The sequence below is a fragment of the Sorex fumeus genome, unplaced genomic scaffold (assembly GCF_029834395.1).
Source record: "Sorex fumeus unplaced genomic scaffold, SorFum_2.1 ptg000044l, whole genome shotgun sequence".
Classification (NCBI taxonomy): domain Eukaryota; kingdom Metazoa; phylum Chordata; class Mammalia; order Eulipotyphla; family Soricidae; genus Sorex; species Sorex fumeus.
The window spans coordinates 28,278,160-28,295,425 of NW_026606101.1; the positions used below are offsets into that span (position 1 = coordinate 28,278,160).

The following is a 17,266-nucleotide window of genomic DNA, read 5'->3' on the forward strand; positions in this document are numbered from 1 at the left end:
TGTGGGTGAGTGGCTATCAGTAGCCTCTGGTTTGGAGGCATTTTAGGCCAAGGGATGTCTGAGCTAGGAAAAAAGTTAGTTTATAGTTTATAGTTAATAACAGTGAAACTTAAGGTGTAAAAAACAAATTATGTTTTGTGTAAGCTTACTATATAATTAGGGGGCAGAACTGAAACTGGAGCCTCATTTCCAATTGCTCAATTTATGGATCTTTCTATTGATCTATGAACCACTCTTTTTGTAGCAAGGTGTTAGGAATAAACTTCAGAGATGGTAGACCAATGGTTAAATACATCAATCTGATCCAAAGCTTATAACCATCGAACTAAAAGCCATTATCATTCAAGGGCTAAACCAAATCTTAGAAACTATTGCTCCTTAAAATGCTCTCACACTGAATTGGTTTGATACACTGCTTAATAGAATGCTCAATCCCATTTTCCCATTTGTAGGGATGGACAAGAGGACCAAATAAGTTTGTTAAAAAAATTCAAGTTTCATATGCCTGGGGCTAGAGCAATAGCACAGTGGGTAGGGCGTTTGACTTGCACATGGCCGATTGGCCGACCCGGGTTCCATTCCTCCACCCCTCTCAGAGAGCCCAGAAAGCTACTGAGAGTATCTCACCCTCACGGAAAAGTCTGGCAAGCTACCCAGGACATATTCGATATGCCTAACACAGTAACAAGTGTCACAATGGAGACGTTACTGGGCCCGCTTGAGCAAATTGATGAACAACAGAAGCACAGTGCTACAGTACTACAGTGCATATGCCTTAATATGATAGTTCTGTTCAGTAGATAATATGTGTGTCTTTTAGCCTTGGGTGATTATATATATGTATGTATATATACACCTATGTATGTAAAATTCGTATTACATATAATTACGATAGAAAGTTGGTAATCGACATGAATACAGAGAGTAAAGAAAGTTATGAAAAGAAGTATGGGGAGCATTAAGCCTCTTTACAATGTGAAAGTGGTTTAAATATGAATTTAGAATGTGAAAGTGTTCCAGAACTATTATTGTCTGTGTGAACACAAGTGAGTTTACTGACACATTCAGCAAATATCCATATGATGTGAAAACTTTGGCTTCACAGGACTGGTGATCACGGGTGAATTTTAGATATTACAAAAACCACATCTGAGTAAAAATTTAATTGTTGAGAAATTAATCATCGTGAAATTCTACCCTAGACTTTGTGTGGCTCATGGAGCGTGGGGATCATATCACCTGGGAGATTGTTGAAGTGATAGAGTCTCAGTCCTGACCCCAAACCTTTGCATCAGAAACGCATCAGAACCTGCATTTGAACAAGATCTCCAGAGGATATGTACGCATGCATGTTAAAGTTTGAGAAGCACTGGTGAAGACAAGAAGTGCTACTCAAAACAAGTGGGTACTTCCTTAAGTGGGACTACTGACAAAAACTCTGGGTTAAAAATAGATTGTCCAAAGAAAGCTTGCAAATAAGTGGAAAAAAAGGAACGTAGTTCAAATAATCTCTGCAGGGGTGGAATGCTCAGTGTTGTGAGTGAATATTGAAGTGATGTCAAATCAAACACATAGCACTCAAGAAAAATCTGTTTCAGCTTTTGTTGGGTGGTTATGCAAGGATGGTTTTGTAGTTATAGCTTGCTTTATTCTACAAAGGATAAAGATATGTTGCTATTGGATACACAGGTAATCATTGTACAACAAATAAACAAAAACAGACATTTTCCAAGGGCTGTAGTGATTCCCACTCAGTACTTGCAGATCTTATATGAAAAAGAAGGTCTCAGAGTCATCCTTGTCTTTGAACCCCCAGAATTAGTTGTATTTCTTAATTCTGATATACCACTTGGCTGGAGCGATAGCACAACGGTAGGGCGTTTGCCTTACAAGCGGCCAAAATAGCTGACCCGAGTTCGATTCCTCCACCCCTCTCAGAGAGCCCAGCAAGCTACCAAGAGTATCTCGCCTGCATGGCAGAGCCTGGCAAGCTACACGTGACGTGTTCGATATGCCAAACTTAGTAACAACAAGTCTCATGATAGAGACGTTACTGGGCCAGCTCCAGCAAATCGATGAACAATGGGAGGACCGTGATATACCACTAGTCATAATTCATAGGGATTCTAGACATAGTTGTAAAGGGTGGGGATTAAGGGGTTTTATTGTTTTTTTTTGTTTGTTTTTTAAAACAGTGAAAGGAAGCATTAAAAAACAAATCTGAACTAAAGAAATTCTGTCTGCAGAATTTCTTAAATTTTTAAAGACAAAAGATTTCAGAGACATGCCTTCACTGGTAAGTCTTAGCAGAATAATTATAAACCATTTTAGATCCATACGAAAGTGTGCAATTCTTCTTGAGGGCTAGGCTTGGAAATGGCACATTTCTGCTTATTATATTTTTCAAAGCCATTCACCTAGCCAATTCTAAGTTCAAGGGATGAAAAATAGATTAATTCAACATTTAGAGAAAGAAGGTAAAGGTAAAGGTAAAGGCCCTCCCGTTGATCGTCGATTTTGCTCGAGCGGGCCAAGTAACGTCTCCATTGGAGACTTTGTTGTTACTGTGTCTGGCATATCGAATACTCTCGGTAGCTTGCCGGGCTCTCCGAGAGGGGCGGAGGAATCGAACTCGGGTCGGCCATGTTGGCCGTGTGTAAGGCGAACGCCCTATGGCTGTGCTATTGCTCCAGCCCTCGAGCAAAATCGATGATCAATGGGAGGGCCTTTACCTTTACCTTTCCTCCGCCCCTCTCGGAGAGCCCGGCAAGCTACCGAGAGTATTCGATATGCCAGACACAGTAACAACAAAGTCTCCAATGGAGACGTTACTGGGCCCGCTCGAGCAAATCGACGATCAACGGGAGGGCCTTTACCTTTTTACCTTTACCTGTAGTGAAAGAAGCTCCCAAATGACATTGCATGGGAAGAAAATAGGAGAAATGTTGCTATCAATTTATCACATCAAGATAGACTGATAGGATCCTCTCAACACCCTTTATTTGGGAGGATCTTATCAGTCTGTCTTGGAAAAAAAAAGATAGACTGATAGGGTGGAAGAGATAGCACAGCAGATCAGGTGCTTGCCTTACATGTGGCCGACTCAGATTCAATCCCTAGCATCCATATGATACCCTAATCCCTGCCAGGAGTGATCTCTGAGCACAGAGCCAGGAGAAAGCTTTGAGTACTGTTGGATGTGGCCTAAGAACCATAAAACAGCAAAAAAAAAAAAAGAAGAAGAAGAAAGGAAAAAAAGATGGATAACTATCATAAACAGGCCACAAATCTCAATATTTTAATGCAATAATAATTTTGTTTTTGGTCTCTCTCACAATCAATAATGAAGGTAATTCTGGGGATAGAGTTCTGCTCCACACAGTTATTCAGGAGTGTAGGTTGTTTTGATTGTTTTTTTTTTGGTTTGGGGGCTATACCCAGCTGTGCTCTGCGCTTACTCCTGGCTCTTGTGCTCAGGGATCACTGGTTGTGCTTTGGGGGCCCACAGCTGAAAATTCAACCAGGCACAGCCCACATGCAAGGCAAGTGCCTTAATCTCTAAACTTTCTTCTGGCTCTAGTTCCCATACCCTAGGGAATGGAACCTTGCAGCTGGTCTGTTTCCAACTAGCACATGATCAAACAGAATAAATAGGTAGAAATAACATCTGAAGTCTCCCACTAGTATTGTGTTGCTATTGATGTCTTTTTCCAAATCTATGAGTAGTTGTTTTAAGTACTTTGCTGGTCTCTCATTAGGTGCATATACATTTATTATTGTAAGTTCTTCCTGTTGTACAGATCCTCTGATCAATAAGAAATGGCCTTCACTGTCTCTTATGACCTTCCTCACTCTGAAATCGATGTGGTCTGATATAAGGATGGCTACCCCAGCTTTTTTATGGGAGCTGTTTGCCTGTAGGATTGTTTTCCAGCCTTTGACTCTGAGTCTGTGTTTGCTTTGACTATTGAGATGCGTTTCTTGCAGGCAGCAGAATGTTGGGTTCAATTTTCTAATCCATCCTGCCACTCTATGTCTTTTAATTGGTGCATTTAGCCCATTGACATTGAGAGAGATTATTGTTATGGGATTTTGTCCTATTGTTCTGTTAAAATTTGGTGTATTTGAGGGGCCTTTCTTGCCTTAAAGTAGCCCATTTAGTTGTTCTTGTAACCATGGTTTTGAGTGGGAATGTCCACTGGTTCAGCCCTTCTGGAAAACAGTATGGACGATTCTCAAAAAATTAGAAATTGAGCTCCCACTTGACCCAGCAATACCACTCCTGGGAATATATCCCAGAGAGGCAAAAATGTATAGTCGAAGTGACATCTGCACTTGTTTGTTCATTGCAGCACTCTTTACAATAGCCAGAAACTGGAAGAAACCTGAATGCCCAAGAACAGATGACTGGTTAAAGAAACTTTGGTACATCTACACAATGGAGTACTATGTAGCTCTTAGAAAAGATGAAGTCATGAAATTTACATACAAGTGGTACAATATGGAAAGTATCATGCTAAGCGAAATGAGTCAGAAAGAGAGGGATAGACATAGAAAGATTGCATTCATCTGGGGGATATAAAGTAACAAAGTATGAGATTAATACCCAAGAATAGCTGAGATCAGCACCAGGACGATTACTCCATAACTTAGAGGCCAGCCGGGTATCCTAGAGGAAAGGGCTGTTCAGATAGAGAAGGGAGCACCAAATAAAGGATGTTTGGAGGATCCTCCCAGGAGGGGAGATGCATGTCGAAAGTAGACTATGGACTGAACATGTTTGCCACTCAATGCCTCTTTTGCAGACCACAACACCCAAAAGGAGAGAGAGAACACAGGGGATTGCCCTGCCACAGAGACAGGGGGGAGGGGGGGATGGGGGTGGGAGGGATATTATCCATGGTGGTGGAAAATGGGCACTGGTGGAGGGATGGGTATCTGATCATTGTATAATTGAAACCAAAGCACAAAAAATTGTAAATCTACAACTTTAAAAAAAATAAAATAAAATAAAGGGGAAAAAAAATAAAAAAAAAATAAAAGAATAAACTATTTTAAGAGACAGAAAAAAAAAAAAAGAACTAGTTCCATTGTAATTCTACATAGGCAGCAGAGAAAGGCAGCCTTAGAATAGAAGCTTTTAGTGTAGTATGCCTTTTCTTTTTCACATAATATCACAGAACTTTTCCTTAAATTACTGGATTGCTTGACTATGTAATACATATTGTTATGTTGAAATATTGATTAAAGACTTGACTCTTCCATTTAAGATAATATGACCCAATTAATAAAATTATTTTCCTCCAGTTTAAAAAAAAAAAAAGAAATAACATCTGACATTATCTCCATTGTTTGTTTACTTATTTTTGTTGTGGGGGGGTGAGATGTTTGGGTTACACTGAGTGGTGTTAAGAGGTTATTTCTGATTCTATGCTCAGCACCCTGCAGTGCTCAGGGTACTATATATGGTACCAGGGATTGAGAAAGTGTTGACTGCATGTAAAGCAAACATCTCACTTTCAGTACTATTTCTCAGACCCTATCTTCATTGGGAGGTACCATAAGTATCATGTCTGCCCCCCTTCCTGTAGCCCAAACTTGGTCACATGGTTGACTAGAACACTGAAGGAAACTGGGAAATGTGGTTCAGCTATGCTCGGAGATAACGAAAAAATGGCTTGTTGCATGCCTAACTAGACTGCTATAGTTACGGTCTCTGTGACTGAGGCAGTCATTCAGGAGAAAGGGCACTGGATTCATTTCAAAATGACTCTGGGGGGTGGGTATGGAATGACTCTGGTGGGGGGTGGGTACGGCAAGTTTAGAAATACAAGGTCATAATTACAAAAGGGAGACAGAGCCAGTTACCTAGGTAAAATGCCAAGAATATGGGGCAGGAGTCTGGGGAAGGATTTGAAAGATTTTAGGATGAGGTGGGTGATTTCGGAAGCAGTAGAGCTTGAATGGAACGAGGCCGGAGTGAGGGGCTAAGGGAAAGCTCCAAGCAACAGGGACTTGTTTGCTGGTTTAAAATTGTCGCCTCTAGTGGGGCCTAAAGTTGGTGCCTCCATGTAGGACGGCTATGTTAGTGTTGGTCAGAATAATGTACCCCTTAGGGCTACATTAAAAAAACTATGCTGAGTGCCTCATTTGCACCTTCAAAATATGCACATACATGTGTGGGCCAGAAAAGGCTGCGCTCAGAACATGCATTCTTCTGTGAACTGTAGGTAATTGCACAAGCAAACAGGAAGTTGCGTAGGAATGCAGGCAGTCGCCTGGTGGAGAAGTGTGTGTTGGCACGAGCAGGCGTGTGCCTTGTCGGGTTGAGTATGGTTTTAAAGGCTTCTGCTGAGAGTAGGGGTGGGGGTGGGGGGTGGTGAAGGGGTGGAGTGGCAAACAGGCCTCTGGGCGTCTGTTTCTCTAACTCCAGCTGTCTTTTGTCCTTTCAAGGTTTCCTTTCTGGGCAGAGCTGAGTTCAGGTTGTGTTGGAGGAAAGCTATGCCTTTTCAAGGTCTTTCTGGGAACACGAATGCAGAGTGCTGCGGCTTGAACATTTGTGTCTGTCACCCTGCCCACCCCACCCCATTTATCTTTTGGAATCCTTCCACCCCAGTAGAATGGAGTTAGAAGCTGGAGTGACTGATTCATGATGGTAGGCCCCTCATGAGTGGAATTAGTGTCTTTGTGAAAGAAGTCTCAGTACCCTAGCCCACTCCTCTTTGTGAGGACACAAGTGCTGTGGAATTCAGAAGAGGGTCCTTCCTGCACCCGAAAATAGGAAGTCTAGCCTCTAGCTCCATGCTCGATTCATTTCTTTTGTTTATCAGCTCTCCAGTCCACAGTGTTTTCTCACCGCGGCCTGAAGAGACAAAGGCCCACAAGAGTGTGGAGGTAACTGATTCGGAAGAGTGTTAGCTCTGTGCTGGGAGTTTCTTTATCTGCCTTGTGAACTGTCAGGCTGGTGAATAAATGCTTCCTTTTGAATTCTCTTGGCTAGATTCTGGCTTCTTTCCTGATGCTGCCAGCTGCCTTCCCCAAGCTTTATTTCTCCAAGTCTCCTCTTCCCTCATATGTCCCTCAGATGTTTCCCTTTGAGCCCATCCTGAACTGTCTGAATTTCTGACCCAGCTCTGTTCAGCAGAATTTTCTGCAGTGGTAGGGAATGTTCTGTATTGGCACTGCCCAATACCAAAGCTGCTCACCACATGTGGTCTTTGAGGGCTCATCATATGGCTAGTGAGCACAGAAATTTGAATTTTGTATTTTATGTATCTAAAATTTAAATTAGCCATGTGTGATTTGGGGCTGTTGCATTGAACAGCATGACTCTAGAATAGTCTCTGGGTAATAATATCTTCCTTACTGTCATTACTATTGCCACCTTCTTCCTTGTCTGAGTTTCTTGTGATAACGGCTGCTGTCCTGAGCCATATTTACATATATCTGTGACAACTCAACCTTGTTGGTCTGTGGACCCCTCAAACACAATGTGGTTAATATTTAACTCTTTATCTCTGCTCATAAAACACATTTTTTTCTTCTAGCCTTCCTATCAGTGTATCCTTATTCATTTATGAGAATATTTTTTTTTGATGATACCATGCCATCCATACATTGTCACTGAGGTATATCCTAATCCTATACAAATTTGAGTTTCTCTTTAGGGAAGAGAACATAAATTGTGAATAAAAAGTTAGATTCATAGATTTTATGCATGTGTGTAGGGGCTGGTGGGGGGGGCTGGACAAGTGAGAAAGTATGTCTCTCATACTTATGTTTATTTTGTTTGCTATAACTTGCCCTCTGTATATCATTAGAATATTTTTAAATTTCGGGGTTGTAATCCAGTATGATTACCTCTGGAAGTCAAAACTATCTCAGGATTAAAAAATACTATGGTTCAATTGAGTTATGGAGTTAAGACTAATAGTAAAGTATAGTCAATTGATAGGTTATAAAATTAAATGATACATGGAAAACCAGTGCATCTGAAGGCATGTCCCCAAAGTAATTTTTTTCTCTTGTTCACATAACATAAAGAATAAAACTAGTAAAAAGAATGAAAATAATTATAGCAGTTAATTTATGGGAAGTTAGGTTAAACACTTTTCATGGAAGGTATCCTTATTCATATAAATTCATTCATCATCTTTTGCCCCCAATTTATAGATATAGGAACTGAGCCATAATGTGCCCAAATTTTCATGTATTGTATGTAAGAAATCTGGGATTTAAACTCAGGTCATGCATAGAATGTCTCTTCCTTCCCTCCCTCCCTCCATCCCTTCCTCCCTCTCTCCTTCCCTCCTTCCTTTCCTTCCCTTCCTTCCCTTCCTTCCCTTCCCTCCCTCCCTCCCACTCTCCCTCTCTCCCTCCCTCCCTGCCTGCCTGCCTGCCTTCCTTCCTGCCTTCCTTCCTGCCTTCCTTCTTTTCATTCTTTCTTCAGAAGACTAATTCTAATTTTATTTTAAAATTTATTCCCCACCCCACAACTCTCTTTTATGCTTGTTACCAAGTACAGAAGTCACTCACAGCCTACCTATGATGCCTGTAGGTTTAGTTCTGGTATTTGCCTGAGGTCACACAGTTGTGTCACACAAGCATTCTGGTTGTAGAGCTTGCCTGGAGTTGCTGTGAAGCTACACTTATACTTCCAGGCATTGAACTCCTGGCAGTGGTTTTCATTTTCCAATGGTGCTCACCCTTTGAGTGCTCACACAAGCCTGTTGGGGAGCTGGAGGTCACTTGTGGCACCAGAATCACAGAAAGCAGAGGTTCCAGTTGTCTATGTATTATTGCTCTTGTCAGCCAAAAAACAGTTGATTTTCTTGCATGTTTCTTCTTCCCTCCCACCCCCATGCCATTTTTCTTTCCTATTGTACCTTCTCTCCTAAACCTCTTCTGTGCGTTCATGGGCTTTATTCATGTCTTTGTCACAGTATTGTTGCTCTCATTGCAAAGGGGTTGCTGAGCGAACTTCACTCCGGCATATGTAACATAACGTCCTTCTAGGAACACAGTGAATGCTTATCTCTTATGAAACTGGCCTATTCCATGATTCAGAGGCTCGAAAATGTATCTCAGAAGAGAGCAGAATGCCATAGAGATGCCTTTGGAGCCCAAATATTTTTTAAAAAAATTAGAATTCCAGGAGCACTCGGCCACTTTTGTGACAACACATCTCCTACTATCCATAACTGTAGCACTGTAGCACTGTCCTCCTGTTGTTCATTGATTTGCTCGAATGGGCACCAGTAACATCTCCATTGTGAGACTTGTTGTTACTGTGTTTGACACATCAAATACACCACAGGGAGCTTGCCAGGCTCTGCCACATGGGCGGGATACTCTCAGTAGTTTGCTGGGCTCTCCGAGAGGGTGGAGGAATCAAACCCAGGTCAACCACATGCAAGGCAAATGCCCTACCCACTGTGCTATTGCTCCAGCCCATAACAAGCAATACAAAATAAATTATTTATCATCTGCCTATGAGGCAGACTTGGGTGGCGGTGGGAAAATTTGAAATAATGGTGGTGGGAAGGTGTAATTGTGGTGGGATTGGTGTTGAAATATTGAATGTAAACAATTAGTGTGAACAAACTTATGAAAATAAAATTTAAATTTTTTAAAAAATTTATTTATTTATTTATTGAATAACTGTGGGAAAGGTTACAAAGCTTTCAGGTTTAGGTCTCAGTCATGCAAATATCAAACACATTTCCCTTTACCAATACTTATTTTATACCATTAAGAACCCCAATAAAACCCCACCCCCACTCCTCCCAGTCCCTGTGAGGCAGATGAATTCTAGTTAACACTCTATCTGCTTTGATTAGATTCATTGTTTCAATAAAAGATACACTACCCCCCCCCCCAAATCAGACATGCTGAAAAAGCATTGTGAAGTGATTTGCTTTCTACAGCTGGGTTCAAGAATTAAATGTTGGTTTTGGATTTCTGCTATTTTACTTATTGATCCTGGAAGTATTTCTACTGAAAGTCAGATAGTTAAGAAATTGGTTTCTGTGCTCTGGAGTCGTGGCCGTGCTGGAGAGCCGCTTGTGGGGGGCAACTGGTGGCCTTGGTAGGGCGTGAAGGGCGGACCAAAATGCCCCCCTTCCCATGAGGTTTTAGTCGCCCCCACACCCCCGGCTCATACCTGCTGTCCACAAGGCTCCCATGCGGCCGCCATCCTTCTTTCCAGAGAAGAGAGGGCGAATGGGGCAACACCCTTTCCCCTCCGGCAGACTTGATGGGCTGGATTAACGCATAGTCCATTCACTTTTCTGATCCAAGCTGCTGGGTTCTGCATTAAGTCCTTGCGCTTCTGGGGCTGTGGCCATGCTGGAGAGCCGCTCGTGGGGGGAAGCTGGTGACCTCAGTAGGGCGTGAAGGACGGACCGGAACGCCCCCCTTCCCATGAGGTTTTAGTCGCCCCCACACCCCTGGTTCATACCTGCTGTCCACAAGGCTCCCATGCGGCGGCCATCCTTCTTTCCAGAGAAGAGAGGGCGAATGGGGCAACACCCTTTCCCCTCCGGGCAGACATGATGGCCTGGATTAACGCATAGTCCGTTCACTTTTCTGCTCCAAGCTGCTGGGTTCTGCATTAAGTCCTTGTGTTTCTGGGGCTGTGGCCGTGCTCCAAACTTAACTCTGATTTTCAGGGAGAAACGTTGGGTGGTTTACTTCCCATTGATCACTTTGTATATAGAGAGATGTCGTGCGGCCGCATAAGCGGCCGCTTGGTTTTGAGGAGAAGTCCTAGTTCCCGCACACTCGAGCTGTGCTTGTAGAGGCTTCTGGTCACCGGGGTTCCATCTGGGGGAGGCGGGATGCGGTACCTACCCCATCTGGGACTTCCCGATAATCTCGGCTCTTTTTGGAACCTGTTTTTTTTTTTTTTTCCCCTCCGGGAGCTGTGGATTTCTCTCTCCATGTGGCCCTTCTCTTCGGCTGTATGCTCTAAAATTTAAAATTTTTTAAAAAAGAAACTGGCATATCTTTTTTTTTTTTAATGGAGTTGCACACTCAGCACAGCTCAGAGCTTAAGGATCACTCCTGGCAGGGCTTGAGGGACAACATGGAGTGCCAGAGATTGAACCAAGTTTGACAGTGGGCAAGGCAAGCACCGACCTGCTGGATTATTGCTCTGGCTCCCAGAAACTTGTCTACTGTTAATCTCGCAGGAGATCTGTTAAAACTATAAATGCCTTGAAGCCCCTCCACTCCAGGTCCCAATTATTAGAATTTGTGTTTGATTGAGATTTTTTGATTCAAAGGATCATGTCTCTCTCTTAGAGTTAATTTCCAGAATTCTCAATTCCTTGTTTAGCTCTGTGAGCAGGTGAAACCCTGGGCTTCATGGACTTTTATCTTTATTATCCCCTTATTCCTTATTTTTAATTGTATATCACCTCTATTTCTGGCATGTGTTTTTGTAGTTCACATAAATTAATGTTGAGATCTCTGGATACACAAATGTAAATGATAATTGTGATCATAGATTCACTTTAGGGTAATGAGAAGCTTTGTTCATGAGGACAGTAGCAAAATAGATGTGTTTAGGAAACACAGGATGAAATCACACTGGAAGTCTTAAAAACTTACCTTCGGGGCTGGAGTGATAATACAGCTTTAGCCATTCACATGGCCGACCCGGATTCAATTCCCAGCATCCCGTATGGTCCAAAGAGCACTGCCAGGAGTAATTCCTGAGTGCAGAGCCAGGAGTAACCCCTGTGCGTCCCTGGGTGTGACCCCAAAAGAAAACAAAAACAAAACAAAACAACTTACCTTCAAACCCAGTCACTCTAGTACAATCTAGACTATGGGGCATCTCAGTGCAGCTTCAATATTATCATTCTTGTCCTTTATTTGATTCTAGGGTGCTTTTTTTTTCTTGGTGTGTGCAGGGTGTTTGCGGGTCACATTAAATGGTCCTTGGGTACAACGCCTAGTATGGCACTTGGGCGTTATTCCCAGTAGTGCTTGGGGCACCAAGAGGAGCTGAGGATTGAACCTGGGGCTCCCACAGGCAATCCGTTTGCTCCAGCTTTTTGAGTCACCTCCCAACCCCTCTTATTCTAGTTTCGTTGAAGTTTTTAAGATATGACTGCTACAAAAATGTATATTGAAGGACATCATGTCAAGCAAAGACATTCCTTTCCAAAGTCCCAACTACTGACATACAAATGCTCAGTAGCAGACTGTTCCCTTCAGTTTAGTTGTTTTGCCATCTTCCTGCTCAAGAATCCAGAGTCAGGTAACTCCACCTGAGAGCACAAGAATGACTGTTAGGTACGGCCACAGGATTTTCAGTATCTCTTCTGCTGGCATTCACCCTGACTCATCTGAAGATGAGGTCTCAGAACCATGTCTGTGTGATAGCTTTTGTCCTCTTATTTTAGATTTTAGACATATTTAGACACTCCCCCCTTGCTCCGCCCCCCCCCCCCCCCCCCCCGCCCAAATAGTTGAGTGGAGAGTGAGGGTAGAGGGTCTGGCGAGATTCCCTCAGTGTGGAGTCGGCCTCCTGCCAATGCTTGCAGATGGTGGAAGCTGAGGGCAGGCCTTCAGGTGGGGGCCCATTTACCCGGCTACCCGTCAGGCCCTGGCAGCCTCCTGTGCCCAGCACCTCCTTAAAACCTGATTACCAGATTGTCTCCTTTGTGAGTGGCTCATTACCATTTCATTGCACGGTGGCAATTCTTCCCCTGTGCAATGAGTATTGACTTCATGCTTGCTTTTCTAACTGAATTAGGCGGCGGCAGGGCAGTCTCAGACCCACAGTGCTTGCCCAGCCCCAGCCTCCCTGGCAGTCCGCTGAATGGTCTCAAAGAAAAGCTGTTTGCTTGAGCCATTTAGGGATAACAGAGAGCTGTCACAGGCAGCTACAGTGATTTATTAAAAAGAAAATGGGAGAAAAGATTTCTTGCACCAGCTGCCTGCAGGCTTTGCTTTATTCTGTCTTCCTCTTTTCTATATCTGTCTTTCCTATCTTTCTCCTCCATCTCTTCATCTCTCCTTCCTTCCTTCCTTCCTTCCTTCCTTCCTTCCTTCCTTCCTTCCTTCCCTCCCTCTTTTCTTCCTTCTTTCCTTCTCCCCTTTATTCTATCATCCAACCTCCCATCTTTCATTCTTTTTGTTCTTAGTTTTAAAGGAAGCAGTGAGAAATAGTTATGTTTTCCAGCAAATAAATGCTTGAGGGACTGTGTCTGTTTTCTACCCATAAATGCAAAACGCCAGTAGTCCAATGAAAGCATCCAGGTTCCTAGATGGATCACTTGCAGGCTCTGAGAGGGAGATGAAATGCTTGTATATTTGTATACACAGAAGCCCCTCACCCTTTCCACATATAAACGTACTCATGAAGGGTGCAAAGTTCTTCTGGAAAGAGGATGTTTTCTTGGAGAAGGTAAGGCAGGTTATCCCTTTATTATTGTCTTTCTCTCCACACACAGCCCAGTAGTCCTGACTCCCTGAAACGCTTTCTGGAGGAAGCTCATGTTTTCTGCAGTCTGCACACCTTGATTATTTCTCACTGTCACCTTGATCATTTCTCAGTTCTGTGCAGCCCTGGCTTCACCAACTCTGCCAGATAGCCCCATTTTCCCCACCCCAACTGCACCCCCAGTCTCTGATGACTCCTCTGTGTGGAAGGGCATCTGGGAGAGGCAAATGTGGCTAATGCAACCTCCCACATGAAACCACATCTTGAATGACAATATCTGCTCAACAAACCCACCTATGGACATCTGACTACAGAGGCTTCTGAAGGCCAACAGGCTTGGTAAGGGCAGAGAACTCTTGTCGGAACTGCTGATACGTGTGGTGGGCACTTGTGGGAGTTGGCAGCTGTTTAAAATTAAGAACTTTGTTTTCCAAGGTTCAGGAACATGGGTTTTCTCTTTGTGGTCTTGAGGAACTTTCCAGATAAGCAGTTTCCTTGGCATTAACTTACACTCTGCTTACTTCTGCCTGTTGTTGGCTCTGTGGAGTCCCTTGTCTTTCTACCTTAATTTTTGCTCTTCCCAAATGACTTTGTTCAATCTTTCATTTCTCCAAGATGCTCTAATTGGCTTCCTGGTAACCTATAAATCAGCCACCCCTCCTCCTCTGGTTTGGGTCCTCCACTTCAGCATGCAGACTCACCTTTCCCTTCCCAGATAACACATCAGCCATTAATCTTGGTTTGAGAAACTTCGATTGGCTGACTTCCTTCACTAGCTTTGGGACTGTTTGCAAATAAAGAGGAGGGTGTGTGTGTGTGTGTGTGTGTGTGTGTGTGTGTGTGTGTGTATGTCTCTGTGTGTGTGCCTGTGTGTGTATGAGACCTCAGCAGAGATAGGAACTCACAGGTGGATTTATTCTCAGGTTTGATTTTTTTCTGTTTCTTTGTTCATGACAAGTGTAAATACATACCTCTGCCTTGCAGAGCTGGCGATTTCTTCTTCTTGAAAGTTTTCAGACCTTCTGTTGGCCCGAAGCGCCTTTGTTTGTCTGGCTCAGGGTGATTAGTTGCTATGTCTGCATTGAGACAGGGTAACCGTAAGAGTGAAAGGGTGACTTGACAGGGTGCTCTGTGCCTCTGAACCATTCCGACAGGGCACTGCCAGACCATTTTCATGGTCAGTGGACAGTGGCTTCAGGAGAGCAAACGAAAAGACTGTGAATCAGTATTTCCGATTTCGGTGTCAGCATTTTGGGTTATTGCCTGATCTTCAGGGCACTGCAACCTTCTCAACTTCCTTCCCAGGTTATCTGACTATTAGGATTCAATTTCTGGGAAGAAGAATGAATTCATCAGCTCAGTTGTTTATTCTCTTAAGGAACAGGATTTTTTCTTTGACTTTTTTTTGGGTCACACCTGGTGATACTCAGGGTTACTCCTGGCTTTGCATTCAGAAATCACTCCTGGTGGTGCTCAGGGGACCATAGGGGATTCTGGGAATCAAACCCTGGTCAGCCATGTGCAAAGCAAATACCCTACCCGCTGTACTATTGCTCCAGCTTCAGAAATAGGATTTTTTAAAATTAAGGTACATGACTTAAAAGTTATTCATAATAGAATGCCAGGCATGCATTATTCCAACACCAATCTCACCACCAATGTCAACTTCCCTTTACCAATATCCCCAGGTTTCCTCTCACCCTCCAGCCCACTTCCTTGAAAGGCACAATTTTAATTTTTGTTTTTGTAGTTTGGGTCTCCTGCTTACAGCGTTCTTGGATCTGTGGTTTAGATAGATACATCTACCTCACTTTCATACCACCAATTCGCCCAGAGTCAGATCCGGGGTTTTCTTAATGGATATAGGTCATACAGCTGGTCTTATGAGAGCTTATGGGGAGATAGGGAGGACACATGCAAAGGGATCGTTAAGTTTACAAATGACATGGGCTATGGTGAGGAGTGAGTAAGAGGTAGATGTTGAGTTCTGAGCATTCTCAGCTTTGGGAATCTACAATATGTGTGTATATGTGTGTGTGGGAGGGGGGCACATTGAGTATTGGGTCAGGATAAAATGGGAAATATTTTTGTGGCTCTCAGGACTCAAGCAGATAGTGCCTTACTCAGAAGATAATGGAGGTGACTTCAGTGCAATTGAAGTCTTAAATTTTAAAAGTTATTGGATCCCATTTACAAGATTATCTACCCAAACAGTAATTGTGAGATTTCTAATCTTTTTGAGGGTGGGGCTGGGGGAGTTAGGAAATACCAGGAAGTTCTCAGGGATTACTTTTGGCTCTGTACTCAGGAATCACTATGTGGCAGTCCTAGAAGGACCATACGTGAAGTGGGAATCAAACTGGGGTTGGCTGCTTATAAGGCATGCACTATAACCTCTACTATCTCTCCAGGCCCTTGTAATGATTTTTTATTTCAGTATTTTAAAAAACTTTACTAAATCACCATGAGATAAACAGTACCTCCTCCTCTTCTTTCTTCTTCTTCTTCTTCTTCTTCTTCTTCTTCTTCTTCTTCTTCTTCTTCTTCTTCTTCTTCTTCTTCTTCTTCTTCTTCTCCTTCTCCTTTTTCTCCTTCTCCTTCTTCTCCTTCTCCTCTTCTCCCTCCTCCTCTACCTCCCCTCAGTTTTTCTTCTCTCTCTCAGGATAGAGAAGGGACGACTATGACAATGACAGTTCAAAATGATCACTCTGGATAAGAATTGAGTGCTCAATGATAACCTTATAACATCTATACTACAGACCACAATGAGCAAAAAAGAGAGAGGGAAAGTCATTTTTATTGATTGAAGTTCTGTGACTTACAATACTGATGGCTTCCCATGCATATAATTCAAATACACCCATCACCAGTGTACCCAAGGACCCTAATGCCCCCACCCTTTCAAATATTCTCCCGCCTCAATAGTGTTGATCAATTCTCTTGTTGTGTTTCTTTTGGCCCTTTGTTGCTACTTTGTTGTGTGTCTTTAGGTCCAACATATGAGCAAGATCATTCTGTATCTATTTCTTTCCGACTGACTTTACTAAATCTATTCTTCACACTTAATATCCTTTCTTCTATCCATGTTGCTACAAATTGCATGGCATTTTTTTCCTTAGGGCAGCATATTATTCCATTATGTGTATGAATGATAACCTCTTGATCCATTCATTTAAAATTTCATTTTAAATCCCCTTCCAATCCTTTTTAGTTGTTGTAGCAATGAGCAGGATTCTCCCACACACACGTGGGTGCAATGGAGGCACTCTTGGTTGCGGTGCTTACTGGTATTGCAGTGTCTGTGCAGTGCAAGCCACATATTTGGTTGTGGTGCACCTTCAAACCCAAATGGCAGTGCTGTCAGGAATGGGACTGGAACATCTCAGAAGGTACTTAGATTCAACCTCTTGATCTCATGGAAGACAGGTACTGTGTCACGAAGCAACTCTGGGCCTCCTAGGGGTTTGTAATTTTTATGTTTGGACACATTTGTCCACTTCTCTCTCAGCCATCGTGTTTGGTCTATGGTCTACTTGAAAAAATGGGAAGACACATAATTACCAGACACATATATTCAGGAACTCTGTCCTCTCTACTCCACATGTTGACTTTGTCAGAAAGCTAGTACCTCTCCCATCAAGTGTTCTAGACTTGGAATATTTTCACATTTCACTATCACTGTCACTGTCCTCCCATTGTTCATCGATTTTTTTCGAGCGGGCCCAGTAACATCTCCATTGTGACATTTGTTACTGTGTTTGGCATATTGAATACGTCACGGGGAGCTTGCCAAGCTTTGCCGTGTGGGCG

The 17,266-nt window shown here is 43.0% G+C and overlaps 1 pseudogene; it reads right to left on the reverse strand.

The window, feature by feature from the left end:
* The window catches only part of LOC130030346 (histone H3.3C-like), a 37,957-nt pseudogene extending 23,355 nt beyond the window's left edge, over positions 1–14,602 (reverse strand).
* Between the last annotated feature and the right edge of the window lie 2,664 nt (positions 14,603–17,266).